The 18798-nt window shown below is 39.6% G+C and overlaps 1 protein-coding gene across 1 annotated transcript in view; it reads right to left on the bottom strand.

Annotated features, from left to right (window-relative positions):
* mical3a (microtubule associated monooxygenase, calponin and LIM domain containing 3a) overlaps positions 1–18798 on the bottom strand; it is an 88949-nt gene that overhangs the window by 61275 nt on the left and 8876 nt on the right. The window contains 1 exon segment of the mRNA XM_051073524.1: positions 2950–3288. The gene's annotated coding sequence lies outside the window, so the exon portion shown is untranslated.

Raw genomic sequence — 18798 nt, 5'->3', positions numbered from 1 at the left:
GGGAGGCACACAGCAGAGGAGAAGGCGCAACTTGAAACTGACAGAGAGGGATCGGTCCAAACCATAAAGAAGACAAGGAGGGGGCACAGAGCAAGTCTATACATAACTACACGGCGCCGAAACTTTGCTAATTTATTAATTTCACAATGACGCATGCTAAAATGACACTACAGTAGAATTTCTATTAATAATTTTGACAAAATCATGTAATGTTATCATGTATCTAACTCCCTTTGACAGCCTTAGCTGTGATACCCCCACTACTACTTAGAATGAGCCCGCCCGTTTTAACTCAGTTTAATCCGATTGGTCTTTTCCAACGTGACGCAGCAGTACTTCTGCCTTCACATGGTGTCAGAAACATTAGACTGGTTTACACAACAGGGAAAGACGAGCGAGTTATTACATGATAGCCGAATTGCAGAGATTTTTTTTGTTGTTTGTTTGTTGTTTTTTTTTTTTTACAAAAATCCTCTTATACTGTAGAGGCTTCCCCTATACATTGTGTGTGACTGTACACCCTAAATACATACTGACTTGTCTTTACATTAGCGTTTAAAGAGGTAAATGTCAACAACTGATGGCCCTAAAAAGGCTTACTGATACATAATAAAATGATTGCACATAACAATGTAATGAAAGTCAAGTGGATTTCAATAAAATAAAGTGATGAAAATTTTGTTTACTTAAATTTACGAATCTTCTGTCATGCTGGTATTGAACTCTACATACTTTCTGATTTGTTTAACTGAATTATCAGGGTAATTCAATGAGCAGTGAGCCTCCACAGTTTTACATGGGCTCTGTACAAGAAGTATAGGCACTGAAAGAAGGGATAATTATTGTAATTGGTTACGTAAGGTTATACATGTAATTTCCCAGTCTCCATGAGTCTGTTGTGTCTGTCTGCAAGTGTCTTTTTCCTGTATGGAATCACAAAAAATATAATTCCCACTAAATTCCAAAGCCCATTTGTTTGTTTTCTAACAAAGCACAGACATGGACTGTGCCGTGGTTTCAGAGGAGCTGAAGCTTGCCTTAGTGGAAAACCACTTAAGATTACAACTTGGGAAAATTATAAGTTTCAAACAATTGCTTTCAAATGGCAAGACATCACATGGAAAACAGTATAGCGAGTCTTTGGCTGCTTCCCACAGACAGAAATATGCATCACTGATACACTGCTTTGTTCAGTCTCAATCGCAACACAATCCAAGACTTCTCCTCATACTACAAGAACATATTGTGTATTGTGTGTCAATGACCCAGCAAATCCAGGCTGCAAATCCAAAGAACGTATTAAAAGCTGCAATGATTATCCTAAGTGTCTTGGATGATTCAAAGGAAAGGTCAACGACATGCAGGCCCTTAGTAAAACCCACTCAACTATCAAAGACACTGCTGATTCAAATGTGCCACCGCCAGCTACTGTATCACAGGCTAGTGAAGACAGTACAATCTCAAAATGGGACAACTTAAGATAAAGTTCATGCACTTTGATCAGAAATAGGCCTTTATCTATATTTTTAGTGAGTACAACACCAATGCTGGACCCTGGCATTGCTGCGCTGGGAGGAGGAACCTTTCTGTCACTATCAGCTCTCGAGCATCCAGCAAGGCGGACACCTTCCTGTCACCTCCTGTCACTGGACAGATAGGCCTGTGTGAGGCTGTTTTTTTGAGACACACACACACACACACACACACACACACACACACAAACACAAGGCACTCACTGTGTAATCCCTCAGATGTTGTGTAAACTTCAACTTGAACACAGCCACATGGAAGGATCAGTGTCACTATTATATTTTTGTACATCCATTCAACTATTGTAATGGTTATCACTTGACAGGTGATTAAAAAAGTATTTTGTTCTTCCTACAATACAGCAATATTTAATGTAATTATAGATAAGACATACAGAGATATGTATTGAATTAAGCACAGTAAAGCACAATATAATGGCAATATAATCTGGCTACCCAGATTATTATTCATACATCATTCAGAATTAAAATGCTAATGCCTGCTCATAGGCAATGTCAGTGGTTACGTGATGCTTTCTTTTAGTAGTAAGTGGCACATGGTAAATTGGGGTCTGTGTTGCTGCATACCTGTGTAAGTGCATTATAGCTCTATAATTTCTTAAAACTGTCACAGAGTGGAAAAACAAAGAAAGCATTACTGCAATTAAGGTTATGTGCATAATAAAAATGTAGCAAATTCTTCAGTAATTGAAAACAGTAACATTGCATCATGGCTCTCACATGTTAAAGTAATACTAATATGAGGTTCAAACCTATGGTAATTTAAAACAGCAACATTTTGACTGTGAGAGGCTTTGCAGCCAGGAAAATGCACTGCTTCCTCCACCGCAAGGACATTCCACATATGAGGTCTCCAATCAGAACAAGCTGCCCTAGTTGGATTTGCACGGATTTGCTAATTAAACAAACCACAGGAGGACGCAGGATGTCAACCGCTTGTGTGAAAATGAGAGAGAGAGAGAAAATGGAAGATGGACCTTTAGGAGAAGCAGTGAAGGAAAAAAAAAAAGAAAAGGGCTGAGATTAAGAGTCAGGAGCAGAATGGCTTGCTGTCGGATCACAATACATCAGAGGGAGTTTTGCCACGTTTAGAAACCGCCTCTAATTGTTCTGAGCACCTTGGTTCTCACCGCGCTTCTGCTCACTGCTGAGGTTTGTCGTCAGCCATTCATTTAGGATCAGTGAGCATGCACACAAAGGGGTTGTCTACCTAAGGTGAGGCAGGCTGCACACATTCTCAACATAACAAAGGAATTACACATGATGTCATCCCAGAAATCTTCAAAGGCATCTGCCATATCACATTATCAAATACAGATGACAATGGACTGCATCAAATCCCCATTCATTCGCCTGTGATGAAGCTGATGAAGGAGGATAATAAAGGCAAAGTACTTACCGTACTGAGGGCAGACAGGCAGAAGCTGGAGATCCAAAAGGTATTCCTCTGGCTGGGATTTGTTCTCTTCCTATTTTCCTCCCTCCCTTTCCCCTTCTCTTTCTGCCTCTCCTCCCGCCTTCTTCCCCTCCTCTTTCTCACCACAGCAAGATGCTGCCTGGACCAGTGCTCGTTGTCATAGTAACCAAGACTGGGGGGGATTTTCACGTGACTGGGTCTTCCCGGGCGCTGATTGGTTAGATGCACTGAAGTGAGGAGGGAGGGATGGGGCAGGGCAGGGTGATTGTGATGTCACACACCCACCGGTTCACAAATGGGAGGGATCCTCGGTCAGGGCGCCTGCAAGCACACACACAGACACAATGGGCGTATCTTTTAAAGGTGTGGCTGTTAGACGGTCAAGGATGATTCTACTTGACTGGCTGACTGACTTAGTGACATGGTGACTGACTTATACGTTTTCTGATCTGAGATGTTGGGCTTGGCTTTGGATTTGGCTCTGGCTCTGGCTCTGGCACAGCTGTCCCCCCACTGTTTGCTCTCATGCTGCTGCTGCCACTAAAATGTGCTCCAGCACTCTCAACTGCTGGGGGCCGGTATTCAGAAATAATACAAGTGTTACAAGACATACGAGAGCCCCCATATGTGGCAGCTTGACCTGCTGGCCTCCCACACTTCAGTCTCTCCTACAGGGGCTGTTTGCAGGGGGCTATTTATAGCACTACAGAAACCAGACAGAAGCATAACTGCTGCTACTCACTCTTACACACACTAATATTCATGCTTCATACAGCAGTGACTTTCAAACAGTAATACAATGGAGCTTTCTCTGTTCCTGCTCATGCCGATATTAAGTAAATGACCTAAATGTATGTTCTGAATTAAGAGATTACATCAATGCTGCACATTTGGCTTCATTTGCGGCTTAAACAGTGATAAAAATCCAAAAACTAACAGTTCAGCATGGGCATGTGCTGAACAGCCTAAGTGCCATAATTGCATAATGATAAGCCTCCTGCTGTCATACATTTTACAAGCATTTTACAGACTTGAGGACTGAGGAAAAAGTTGGCACAAGAACAGCAGCAATGAAAGCAGCATTTCACTGTAGCTGTTGAGTGACAGAAAAAAAAAAACATTCTGTGTTCACTGAGGCAATAAAAGATTTTAGAAAGAAAGCTTGGGTGTTTTACATCCCTTTTGAGGGAAAGTGGGTCTTTGTCAATTTCATGCTCATTCTCAACGATGACATGAGTAATCATGGTCCAGGCTCATTGTCCAGACTGTTGTGTAACAATCTGGGATTGGTCCAGTTCTGCCAGAGATGAGAAATGTTCTTGTTCAGGAAGGATCTGATGTCAGTTTTTCATGAGCTGATGTCATGTGTTGCCATTGTAAGGTATTGAGCAACTCAGAAATATGTCTCTTTAATCCAAAGGAGACAGAATCCTCAGAGTTGGTGAGGTGCTTACTGCGTAGGCCATTTTGTTTTATAGTTCAAATGTAGGGAGGTATTTCACCCTTCATTTCCTTATGGACCAAAATAGATAATGACATTTGGACACTTTGTTCAGTTGGCTGTGTACAAAAATCCAGTTATCTTTGGGTGTGGCATTATATTCAGAACACAGAGTAATTATACAAACATGAGCTGAAGTTAACACACCTACTGCTGACCTATGTCTGAAAAAATTTCTTCCATATTTCAAACACATTTTTAAATAAAATAAAACAAAATGTGTGGTAATAAGATAAAAACTACACCAAAAAGCTCCTTCATTTCCATGAAAAATATCTTCTTTTAATTTCAAAAATCTATATAGAGGATCAAATGCACACTCCACTGTTCTTTTACCATCTTTAAACAGTATGTGTAATGTCTAAATGTCTAAATCGATCACAAATGTAGACGTAAATGTGCTCCGAAGACAACCAGGGCTATGCATTATGCAGCCATTTTCTTCTAATGCTATAACTGGGCAGTGAGCTTTATTAATAAAACATGCACCATGGTCTCCAAAGCCATCTGTTTCCCTACACCCAGCAGACACAGCACACATAAAGGTGCTCTTCATTCTAATAAAAACATTTTCTGTAAAAGAATTCGATTATGCCAGACTTTCTGAGTGCCTCACACAGTGCTTCCTTCTTTTTCCTTCTCAACGCTTTGTCTTTGCTGTAAAAAAAAAAAAAAAAAAAATTGTAGAGTACAGTCTTGATTTCTCACTAATTTGTGTGCTAAAATTACAGAGCATGTAATGTCAGTGCATGTAAGTCTCAGTTATGACAGACTGTAGAATAAAGCAGGTTTAGCTCTCTGACAGGACATGAGAGTTCATAGGCCACTATTAATGAATCCCAGAGACAGAGAGAAGGTCATGTCAGTGAATATTCTATAATGTTGCTGTAACTTTTTCCTACATCCATCAAGTCTTATATACACATCTCAGCCCTGTCTCTTCATCTGTGACCATGAAAAGGTAGAGGAGATGATGAGAGCAGTGATACAAATAGGCCATTAGGAGCGTGCTATGGGCCAGTGAGCATTGGTCTGCAGAGGAGGAGCAGGAGGAGGAGATGCACTGTAGAGCAATGGCACCAGAAAACATTCCTCCTAAAAATTTTTTTTAGGAGTTTTTATTTTTCTAAAGCATATGTAAACAGCAATCTGGCAATAAGATATAGAAAATATTCTACTTTATTTCAGATATCACCAAATGTTTTGGAAAAAAAAAAATCTTAATGTGGAAACAAATGAATTTAATCTCACTTAATTTCCAGGTGGGAAAAAAAAACAGCAAATAAAACACAATTCTAGCCAATTTTGACAAATTCATATAGGATGGATACTTTTTGCAATCTACCTTATAAGCACACTGATTCAATTTAACTCTTTGTTTAACTCGTGGAGTGCAACACCTGAGAAAAATGATAATACTACCTGTCTCCTATTTATTTACAATGTTTAAGGGTATATCTCATTACATACTGTAGATGCTGAGTAAATTATGCCAGATGACCACAAAAAAATAGGAAATCTAAACACTTAGTGTCAAGAGTTTAGAAAAGGACAAAAGATAAATAAGATGAGGATAAGAAATTATACGGAAAAGACCAACATGCTCACAGTGACAATGCTAACATGCTGATGCAGGTTCATAATCTATGATGCTCACCATCTCAGTTTAGCATGCTAACATTTGCTAATTAGCACTAAACACAAAGTGCAGCTGAGGCTGATGGATATTTCGCAGCATAAGAGAGAGCTTTAACTGACTGGGTGGCATTAGAGGCAAAGTCAGGAGATCACCAACGAGTCTCATCTTACACTGTAACAAATGCATACTAGTGCACAAACACACAGTAGCACCAACTTATCTCTAACAAATGCTCAGACATGTATAAATATGATATCTGAATTGCCAGTAAACTGACCACATGACAAACAACAAAATCACTGAAGCCAACTGGATGTATACAGTTTTCATACAGAGTAACCCACACATAAAGCACAACATGAACCCTCTCAGTGATATTGAAAAAGGTCTTCCCAGAATCACATCAGTATTTTAGGTAACATGAATCCAGCCAGTGCTGTAACTTGAACATTTAATTTCCTCCACAACGATGAGCACTAACCCTCTGCAAACACTACGTAAATCAGCTCCAGTCGACTGCCCCTGCATGTGATGGGTAAAGGGAGAAATAAAGAGAGAGTGAGATACTTGTGTGTGTGTGTGTGTGTGTGTGTGTGTGTGTGTAGTGGCGGTGGTAGGGGGTCCAACAGAAGAATGAAAGACAGTGAGCAAACGTTACAGAGTGAAAACACATCAACCAACAGGAGCAGAGGAGAGTGAGAAGGCAGATAGTGAGGTCAGATTTCAGGAGGTCTGGCTGTGTCTGTGGTCAGCCTGAGCCAGTCTAAATTTAAAACTGTGTGTCTTTAGGAGACCTCAGACCAGGGCTGTGTGAGGATGGAAACGGCAGCAGTGGTCAGGGTGCGGCCACAGGACCCATTTCTCACACTGCTGACTGTTTACTGTGTCCGTGAATGGCTAGCATGGTACACTATAAATCCAACCTTTCCTAGAAGTTTAAAGGGTCAAAGGTCATGGCTGTGACCCTCTGTTAAGGGGTTAAAGCCAACCTGCTGTAGCTGTCTATATTGGGTAAAGCCATTAGAGTTTCCCATGGTAATCGGTGAAGGTGTCGACAAGTAAATTATTACTATAATATTCCCTTTCTTCTCTACAGTACACTGTTTCTTATACAGAAAGCAAGCAGGGTAGTCATTAAACTAAATAAAACAGAATACTGTTAAAGAAAGAATATTTAATTTGCCAAGGGTTTGGGATATCTGTGACTTCTGTGATGAATATGATTTTGTTTTTGGTAATCCCAAGCATTGAAAATATACATTTAAAGAAGACTGGCAATCTTTACACTGGCAGCTCTGTAAGACACAGCAGTTCTTGATAATACATACATGCAAGTTTTTACCATATTACTGTCTTAATTTAGCATGTTAGCATGCTAACATTTGCTAATTTGCTCATAAACAAACCAAGAAACTGAAATTTTGACCTGATGATGGTGCAAGATCAGATGACAGATGTTATTGCAAGGGGGAGGGGAATACAAATGTCAGTACCAAATTGTATGATAATCAATCAGCCCATCAAGACATATCACTCAAAACCACAAATGTTTATCCACAGAGGAAAAGTCAGGGCATCACCATGCATCCATTTGTTGTTGAGATATTTCAGTCTGGCCCATACTGGTATATCAACAACGTTGCCATCCCTAGAGCTTTGTCCAGAATCTGTGTCCCTGATACTCACAGTTTAATCAGGTACTTTTAGGACTATTTTCAATGGACACAAGTGAAAAAAACTGACCCATTTAGACTGAATGTTCTAGTTAGTTCATCAGGATGCATTGTTGCAACAGGACACTTTCCTTAAAGATTTAGTGCTGCGCCTAGAGATAACAGTCAACACAGTGTGCTCATCAGGAGAATGGCAGGGTCTTTCCATAGCTCAGCTGAAAGACCAGGATGCATAGACACTAATTCACTGATCGAATCTCTGCTTCTGTCTCATAGAGGACAGCAGAGGCAGGACAGCGTTCAGTGGTATTAGTGGGATTTCTGATGCTCTCTCTCTGTAGCTCTACAAACTGGCAGCATATAGAATGTAAAAGAGCAACTTGATACCTCATGTGTACATTTAAGCACAGCTTTTCTGTTTTAAGAACCAGAACCAGCAATTCTACACTGAATTTGCTTGTGTGTGTGTGTGTGTGTGTGTGTGTGTGTGTGTGTGTGTGTGTGTGTGTTTAAGCCAATTTTCATGACTCCAAGGACTCACCTTAACTAACCAATCCCTGACTGGCGGGATGCCTCAGACCACTGCACTTACCCTTGGGCTGGCACAAACAAGGCTTTAAACATGATCAGTTACCATGGCAACCAGATTTTCCTTCCTGTCCTGGCTGACAGGAGAATCCAGAGCCCTGTTACTTAAGATATAGCCTAGCATGTCACACTGCTGTGTGGGAGTACGGCACAGTTTGGTGGGAGAATTCTATAGAGTGTGCTTTATTGCTATACATATTTAGACTTTACAGAAAAGTTTGGACTTCCATTGCCTGTTCTGAGACCAGCTCTAACTTCCAGTTCAGTTCTGTTTATATATATATATATACTCAAATATGCATACAAATACCCGACATAGACTGTGAATGCATTCTCTGGTTGTACAGGGCCTAAAATTGAATATGATGCTTTCTCACACAGGAAATAGGCAGTTATAAGCGAAGGTGTTAGTGTTGCTCCTAATACACTTATATAAATTTAATCCATATACTGTTCCACCCACTCTAATGGCTGGTAAAGTACACTGAACTCTTATTTTAGTCTTACTGGTTTCACTTTTACAGACAGACATCTTAATATAACTTAATATTAATTCAAGGGGATCAATCACTGTACTGACGTTAATATGCTGGCTGAGTAAAAACATGCCAGACACAACAGAGCATGGAAATTGGTAATTGCACCTAAATCCATGGCATTAGATGGTTTAATAAGCTGAATTACAATGGACCACAAGGTTATACTCTATCCAGGAATGAATGTTTACTTGATGGTTCAGTTCATTTCCTTTATCTACAGCTCAAAAAACCTCAGGATGGCTGGGGAAAAACAAATATATATGCTGTGTGACCTTTCCAGTCTAAAACCTTTCCAGTCTACATGAAGCATAAGCTGCATGTTAACCTTATTACAAAACTTCATTAGTTATGATAATGGCTTACTTTTAGACCCGTCATGGGTCTAGTTATGTAATAGTAACACTCAACTGATTGAACTCAAGCTCACATGCTTTCCTTCAGGGAAATTTATATTATATGATATTCATGAGTAAGATATTTTATGCACTTCATTACTGCACATTAGTCTTGTCATATAAAGCTGTGTTCTATACTGTGTATGCAACATTTTGGGGTCAACACGGACAGAGCCTTCTTTATCAGTTATTTTTATTTTGTCACCAATGGATCATACCTGTAGGTTACACTTCTGAACATAGAATGAGTTAATGTATGTAAATGTAAGTTCAAATAAGGATTCATTTATGATTTGTAGTTCAAGAACGTACAGATTTGCCCACATGGAATTCTGGGTTGTGATGCACTGTAATGGGTAGAGCCCACTTTAACCATCTTGCATTGAAGACAAGTGTTGACTCATCACACCACTGGCTTAGGCCATCGTTGTATTTATAATACCAGAGATGATGAGCAGCGCTACTTCTTCAGGGCAGTCTGGGTGCTATAGTGAGTCGCCATCTATCTGTCACTATTCATATGAATGGACACTGTTGCGTTATCAAGTATATATTACAACAATAATAATAATAATAACAAAAAATTAGAACATACATAATTCCAACATTGCTCAACCTAATGGTGAGATGTTACTGAGATGTATTATTGGAAATATAGGATCCAGTGTTTTTTTTAGCTTGACCCATGCTAGAGAACAAAAGTGAGGACATCTCGTCCCTCAAATCAATGGAAGCCCAATACTTAATTACTGGTGTACCCTATTCAGTTATAATAGTCATGGGAACATTCATAAAACCTCAGTGTTGCAATACAAAGAGTACCCACACAAGTGCCTCAACCATCTACCTGAGGAGGTGCTCCTTACATGCAGGTACTCCTTGTGTTGCCAAGTGTCATCAGTGTTACCTTTCACACTTGCCAAATAAGAGTGTGAGTAAGCTGTCCTCTTATCATTCCAAATACTGACTCCAAACAGAGTGTGCCTGTGACCAGACCAGAATTTTAATTGTGCTCTGCTCTACACTGCCAAGGTGCCCTCTCTGTCTCTTTTTTCCCCATCTCCTCTGCCCTCTTTTCCATGAACTCCATCCTTCACTCCCTCTCTTCCCCGAGCAACTATGATGCTTACTATTCTGATCAGACTATTTCCCCGCCAGCAGGCGCTAACTGTAATCAGTAGTCAGTAAACACAATCCTGAGCAAAGCTTTTTCATTACAGCCGTAGACAATGCAGAGCTCAGCTGCCGTTTACACAATGACCTTAAAGCTCAAGTGCAAATCACTACACACACATAGCACAGAGATCCACACTGCTGTCTGTCTGCAGTCTGCTGAAGGATTTTGTCTTTCTGTAATCAAAAACTTGAATTCATCACACAAGACAACATAAGCTGAGCTGTTTTCTCATTCTGCATCAAAGCTGAAATGTGCTCGACCCCAACTTGACCTTGACTTATAACGTGAAAACAGATCCAGACTATGCTGTTTATTTAACATTAAGTTTTTGGCTTTCCCTGCTCCCACTTAGCATTTTTAACTGCAACACATATGGGCAGATGTTGACTCAGTAATTCCACAATAGGCTGAGGTCATGGTTTCAGTCGAGTCTCAAACTTGATATAGAGCGGCCATGATGGTCACGATCTGCTGTGTTCACCGAGAGCCTGTGCACAAACACAGCCCAAGGACAGAAACCAAATGCACCTCTGTGGACACACACATGCACACACATACCTGTGACACATATACCGTCATGCACAACCAATACCTGAGCTGTATACACAAAAACACACAGACACATTCCTATACTTGGTTTCCACTTCTCTCAATGATCACTGTTGCTACAGGAGGCTGACCATAAAAACAACAGCATCTCCTGTCTGGTTGCTTACAAGGGACTGGCAGAAGACATATGCATTAAAACACAGTGTTAACAAATTAACACCTCTTTTTGACTTTTGAATAGCTGTGACCTACATTAGAGACAAATCCATCAGTTGTACAATGCTGAGATACTTGAAAAACACTAGAATTGTGCCAGTATTAGTTCCTGTAATTATGATTTTTTTTTTTTCCTCAGATCCCTCTGTGCTGCATGTCTACAGAGCAGTCCCCTGCTGCAAGCCCTCAGGCTCTTAGTCAGTTTCTGAGAGTCAATAACACAACAGGACACGTCTAGAAGACGGAGGTGGCTGGAGGGTCTGGTTGTTTAAACTCTTAACTACACACAAAGAGAAAAACTGGCAGTGTTTCTTAGCCCTGGGAATACTGTGGACAGAAGTTTTTCTACTGTACATTCAAAGACTTTGTATTACACATGTATGGTTCTGTGTACGATCCCAGCTCTAATATTGACAGGGTTAGACTAATGGGGCAAGTGAGAAGTGACAGAATGAATGGAGCTGTCAGTGAGTTTCCTAACAGGGTTTCTAACACAGTCCATTACTGGTGTCTAATAGCAACAAATTGATTTTTCTCCAATTAGACATGAGTTATACACTCAGGAGCACATTTTCAGCTGTCACTCTTTTTGATGATTTATTTGTGTCTTTTTTTTTGATACTATGAGTAGCAGTTATTCTGAAGTGCACGATCATGTACTAGTTTGTGGCATAGTATATTTTATATCATGGGTTGTGAAGAGATAACAATGACTTTTCAGATAATACAACAATAATGAAAGAGAAGGCAGACATGAACCCCTGACCATGTCATCTTCTTTTTTTCTTCTCCCTTTTTTTCTTTCTTCTCTTCTCTCTCCTCCCACTGCTCTGCTCTCCAAATTCTCACACACTCCACTCTTATCAAACCAGATCTCTGCCCTCTGTTTCGATGGAAAAGAGCAAACACATAACTATCGTCTGCAGCTGTTCAAATATTGTGACATGTGATCTCTGACTGGCACAAAGAGCGCTTGTAATGAACGACTGGGACACAAAGACTGGGAGAACAGGGAGCTCATCTCTGTGGCCTGTCCCCACCTCTCCACCCAAACACACACCATTGTATTTATTGTGCATTCTGCTACACTTTATGCAGTGCAGTTGTCTCTGCACTGTGGGAAATGCCTGCACATACAGAAACTCAACACAAACAAACTTCCGCTACTGTCGCCACTTTACCACCCATACTCATGTAAGGAAATAGAGGAGAAGCACTATCTACATAAACCATGTGTTGAATAAACATGACATTGAGCAGTGGTTTTTAAACAGAAATCTTATCAAGGGAAGACAGGCTGATTGGATTCCTTATCTTCTGAAAGAACAAAACTGCTTTTGTTCTGTTGTTTGCCCTGCTTTGTTGCTCCTTGACAAGATGTTCTGAGCCATTTATTCATCTCACTGCCAACACTTGTGTTCAGTGCACTTTGCAGCTTCTATCACACCCATAGATGGGGATCAAACAGACAAAGCCTCAGTCTATGTAAGCTTTCCTGACACCTTTTTTGAGTCAGACATTAAGTACTTCAACATCTCAAAACCTTCAACTGATACTGTGGTAAGATCTGAGAGGTTTATCTGGGGCTATGTGATTCTAGCAATCAGCTTATCTCACATAGTAGGAAGCGGTAGTTAACATCATCAGCAATGGCTATAAAGGTTGAATAAACCAGATAACTACAAGAACTCAAACTTCAACATTAAAGGATTCAGAGGACCTCTCAGCACACACTGATGTGCTCTCCAGGTGGTGCTGTCCAAAGAAATCCAGTGGGATTGAGTGCTGAATATCTGAAATGTGTAAATAATTGAATCCTTTTTATTGATGAACTTCAGTTTTGTCTAAATTTGGAAGTAAAACATTTCAGATCATCCAGGCCTTTAAGTCTTTAAGATATGCCTAAAGTTGAATTAGTTGATGATTAGTTCCATCTGGCTCCATATGCAGCTAGGTGTCATCTGCATAGCAATGGAAATTTATGTGGTGCTTCCTGATAATATTGCCAAAAGGAAGCACTACATAGGGTGGAAAGTATTGGTCCTTGCACAGAACCCTGTGTGGAACTCCATGACTAATTTGTGTGCATGAAAGAGTCATTGTTAACATGAATAAAGTGGGATCTATCCAGTAAAAATGAAGTAAACCAGCCCAGTGTGATTCCTTTAATCCCAATGACATGTTCCAGTCTCTGTAATAAAGTCTTGTGATTGATGGTGTCAAATGTAGCACTAGGATCTAACAGGACAAGTATAGAGACGAGTCTACTGTCCGAAGCCATTAGAAGATTGTTTTGTTAACTCTGGCCAGTGTTGTTTCTATGCTATGATGCACTCTAAATCTTGATTAAAAATCTTCAAACATACCATTCTTCATAAGGTAGCTAAAGCATCTGAATCATGAATAGGCTTTTTAACTAGAGATTGAATTACTACAACCTTAAATGAATGCAGTATGCAGCCTGCTAATAAAGATAAACTGATCAGATCTAATATGTAAGTGTTAATTACAGGTTCTATATAGAGAAATCTGAAAACCCTGGTTATTACTGACACCTGTGGCTGTTGCGAGCTACAGCCTGTGTCCTGTTGGTCACACACATATTCGCAGGCCATAAGTAAGTAGGTAGGAGTGAGCATCCATAAAGTTCTCACAGACCCTGTCAGTCTCTTTACCTATAAGGGACAAAAAAATGTAAAATGTTGTTTATACATTCTTTTATTTCTGTATTTCCACATTTGCACATTTATTTATTTCTGTCTTTATTAATTAGGTAGGTTGGCTATTAAGTCTGATATTATTTCCGGGGCCGACTTCGCAGAGGCTCTCTTCTTTTCAATATGCCACAGTGCTGTGTCCCAGGGTATTTGAATACATCTGAGCGTGCAAAAGCTATTCATTTGTCATTCTACCGCTTTCCCCGTGACAAGAAAGAGGAAAAGAAATGGCTGCAGTTGATAAGCTTCAATTTTCAAATGAACTAGAGAAGGATGGGACGGTTGTTTCATAATGGTGGTGAACTCCATTCCAAAGCTAACAATATTATATTGCTGGTGATGTAGTGGAAGAGAGACCTTTATTTTGGCAGGGCATTCAGGAGCAAGCTTCCTGAGAATTCAACCTGAGTTCACATAGAAATCAGACTACTGGATGTTAAAGGCAACGGAGAAAGTCAGGGAATGGCTTTATATGTCACGTTTTTATGTCAGTCTTGTCACACACTGACAATAAAAAAGCAATACATAACATTAAATTGCTTCAAATTCTTCCAAACAGTACTTTTAAAGGTACATTATTGAATAGCCTAGTTGGAACAGGGTCGAAAAGACAGATTGATGGTGCAGATGAAGAAACTGTGAAAGTTGGATCTGAGAGATCTGTAGAAAAGGAGTCTAAATACAAATCAGTACAGTATAGTCGGCTCAATTCTAAGGCTACTGTGCTGGACAATACATCTGTGCCAGTTGTGGGAAGGAGGTGATGAATTTCTTCTCTATAGCTCTATTTTATTTGTGAAGGAGTTCATGAAGTCACTACTACTGAGAGTTTGAGGAATACGTGGCTCAAAAGAGCAAGGCTATGACTCACAGTCAGCCTGGCTGCAGGATACAGGGCTGAAAAGAACCTGGAGTTACTTATTTTCTTCTATTAATAATGAATAATATGTGGTTCTGACATGATTTGTGCTTTAAAGAACATATTATGAATTGCAAAACGGAGCAAGCCTTCTCTGATTCACTGCAGTCTTTTTCAGAGGGACAGCAGTGTCAAGTGTCATGTGTAGTAAGGCTACAGCACCATCAACAATCAGTTTTGATGTAATATTATTATTAAACTCTGATAAAAGTTCAGAGTAAGGGGCAGGCAGATGATATACTGTACAGTAGAAGAACAGTTTTTTGTGTTTCTCAGCTTGGGTGTGAAAGATAACACTTTCAAGTGAGTTATAAGGTCTAGGGTTGATTAATGAGCTGAAGTAGAAAATCACTGCAACCTCCTCCACAGTCTTTGAGGAAAGTGAGAATTAATATAAAAAGGAGGTGTTAATTCATTTAGACCAACATATTCTCGCTACAGCCAGGTCGCAGTAATCCAGAGTAGATCAACGTGATAATTAGTTAGAGTATCACCGCCTGGCCTGAGCATGTAGGCCCCCCCCCCAGATAATCCTCCACTCTTTGGTGATTTGTTACTACATGACTGACCATCATTAAAAGAAGTGTTACATGTGTATATGTGTTATATTGTGTGTCCTCATTTAAAGTGTTGTATTTTATCTAAATACTTCTGCCTTATTGGCTCACAGGTTGCAGGTTATCATCATTATTATTATTTATTATTATTATTATTATTATTATTATTATTATTATTATTACAAAACTTTAGGCAACTAGTTGAGCTAATAATGTTAATCAGCTTAAAATGTTAGCTTACTCACAAGAGATGTCAGATTAAAATAGAAATGAAAACACTGAATTTAATTTATTTTATCTTCAATTGATCAGAGAAAGTTGGGATGACTATGCAAAATGCTAGCTCACAGTCTGTGTGAGGAAAAAACTGATATATGCAGATTTTTTAAGAGGGGTTGAAGCTGAAACACAAACAATTTCTCATGCAAAGCCAGGAAAACAAGTTGTGTTACTTTCTATGAGTTGCAAGTTACGTGAACAGCAGCAGCAGAGCATATCTGCATGTTAGCTGTTGAGCTAGCTGGGTGAGTTATATACAGCTAACGCACTTTGCATTGCAATTACACTATTAGTGGTGACAGCTTAGTTGTGAATCTACATTATTTAGATGTAACATATTGTGCTACTTGTACCACTGAAGTGGAAATTGTTTTTCATATCAAGTAGGTCCATCATAATGTTGCAACCAATTTATGAAAGTTCACACAGATTTCTACACTGAGTAGTTAGCCATTTTTAGCTCTCATTCATGAAATTGATATTGTATTATGGGTTTTGAGGATTTTCCTTCATGTAGGCCTAGTAATAATAGTAGGTATCTGATATGACACTGGAGTATTCTTTGCACATTATATGGTGAATCAAATCCAAGCCCTTTCAATGGGTAGCTCTCACATGCAAAATAAAGGCACTATTTACAAGCCCCCTTTACACAGCCTTTCCCTCAAGGCGGGAATATCATGCCGTTACTGTATAAAAAATACACAGAATAGGAAGGTATAGGGGGTCAGCAGTGCCCCACCTTTAAGCTGACATGGGAGGTACTCACAAAGGTGGATTGATGTCTGTATAAAAAGGAGAACTTTGTGCTGTGACAAGGTGAAAATGTGAAAAGCAAGCTGCTAGTGCCTTACTCAGTGTTCAAGGACAGAACAAGATAAGATGATCCAAATGTGTAACTCTCAGTTCAGATGATGTGACTCACAGACATGTAGAAATCCTGACACCACTTGAATGTACTGCGGGTCCATCTGCAGATGCTGAATTAAACTTACGGAAAGACAAGAGTTGACTTTGTGCTTTATTTAACCTAAATTGCCTCCAGACTCTTCATTACAGGAGTCTCTGGTGGCTGACTCTGGCTTGTCATCATCTTGTTGGCTCACGCAGTATCATCTTTGAGATTTGGAATGAATGAGTCTCCTTCCTTGGAGTCACTGGTGGCTGTCTCCAACTAAGTCCAGTTGCTTTCGATTAAACTTCTTTGAGATAACTATGACCTGGATAAATGAGAATATTCACAGGCCTGTCTCCAGCATCTTTTTGCTGAGAAATTCCTGAAATGTCCTTACACCAGGTGCTCATCTAGTGCCTTTGGTCTCCACCCTGCATCCAGCTCCAAAATGAAATACTTCCAGGTTTTTCCAGGAATCAGCTGGTGTTTCTTTGGCTGACCCAGCAGGTACAACATAGTTTTCATCCAGTGATATTCACAGTTTGACACCATAGTGCGTAAATCCCATCATGCAGCTCACTCCCTACATATCTACGGCTTCGGTCAAGGGTAGGCCCAAGGTTGGTTCCAGGTGCCTGTGTCTGCATGGCCATTCCAACCTTTGCTTGGATCACTGAAAGAGCCAGACCAGAGTCAATCAGTTTAATTGTTGTCAGGTTTCACGTTCCATGTGCATGATGCCAATATTGTTCAGCACTTCAAAAGCATCCAGTAGCTGGTGAATCACAGGGCAAATTTAAATGACACTCAACAACATCCACTTCCTCTCTTTCATCAAGTCTCACAGACTCCTGTCCAGCATTTCAAAGGCCAAACGATAGAGATTATGGAACATGAAATGGTTGCTGAATCTCACTATGTTCTTTTTGTCTGGGTTAAGAGCTCTGACTATTGAATTGAATGATGTGATCTTCACTCTTTTTGAGGATTTTTATTACCACTATTATTAAGTTGAGACACTTGGCAACTTTGTCAAAACATTCCTTTTAAACTCATTAAAATCCAGTAACAGGTAGCGGGTGTACTGCTATTGATTTGGAGGACATTTTTGCATGAAAATGTTTCCAAATGTAGGTCAAGGAAATCTAGGTCAAGGAAAAATTTCTATTCAGAGCCTGAGAACTTTAAAGGACCTGTATGCCAGCATTTAATCTTAAACCCTGCAGAATAAAAAACGTAGCTTTATTTGGAGGTAGAGATCCTATAAACTTGAAACAATTTATGCAGCAAAAGTGTTATGCATGCATAATGCGAACATCATCGCGGCCAAATGTATCAACTTGTGAAATGAAAAACAGAAAATGCAGCCTTTCAATTACAGTAAAGGAGAAGAGGGAATCACGTCAGAGTCCAGCTATTCTGCTAATCCCAGAGTTGAGGCATGACCTCACTGAAGAGGCCTTGTATGGTGTATGTCATGTCCGCTTTTCTTCTTGGCCTGCTGAGACTCTGCAGATTTGGCCCCTTATGAGGCACAAATGTATGAAACAATACTTTGATCTGAGGCACCTCTGGCACATTTGGGTTGCTTCAGTGTACCTGGATTTACTAAAGTTGACTCAGTGAGGCTCTAAAACTTGTAAGCACATTTGTAGTGTGAAAAGGCCCTTTAACCCTCACAGAGATGGACCCATGTCAGATTTGTTTGTCTTTTCACTCTGAAAAACATAACACAATCAAGTTCATCTTCACACAAAACTGGATAGTTTAGAATATGATTCATAAAAATATTTTTCATTGCTATCAACTTACAGTAATCTTCCTGTTAGATTGTGATACATCCTCCTGTCAAACAGGATTTTTATGAAGATGTATTTGAAAGTAGAATACTCTCCAGATGGTGGATGAATAAGACAAAACCACAGAGTTTCATCCAAAAATTATCTATCCCAAATTAAGATGGATGTAATTTGAAATATATGATGCCCTCTCCTTTCAAATGATGAGTCATAATTACTGTTGAGTCATCCTGAAATATAGTCTTTGATGGTCGACTCACTTCAGCTTTTGAAATTCTGACTTTTTGATCCACAGCGGAGTGACCAATGATACCTTATTAAAAAAAAAAAAGGAAAACTAACAACAAAAGCAATGATGATTAGGAAAAAAGTCTTAAACTTAATATAG

The sequence above is a fragment of the Lates calcarifer genome, linkage group LG10 (assembly GCF_001640805.2).
Source record: "Lates calcarifer isolate ASB-BC8 linkage group LG10, TLL_Latcal_v3, whole genome shotgun sequence".
Lineage (NCBI taxonomy): Eukaryota > Metazoa > Chordata > Actinopteri > Centropomidae > Lates > Lates calcarifer.
Note: the sequence above shows the minus strand (reverse complement) of the source record. Positions and strands in the feature narration are given on the sequence as shown.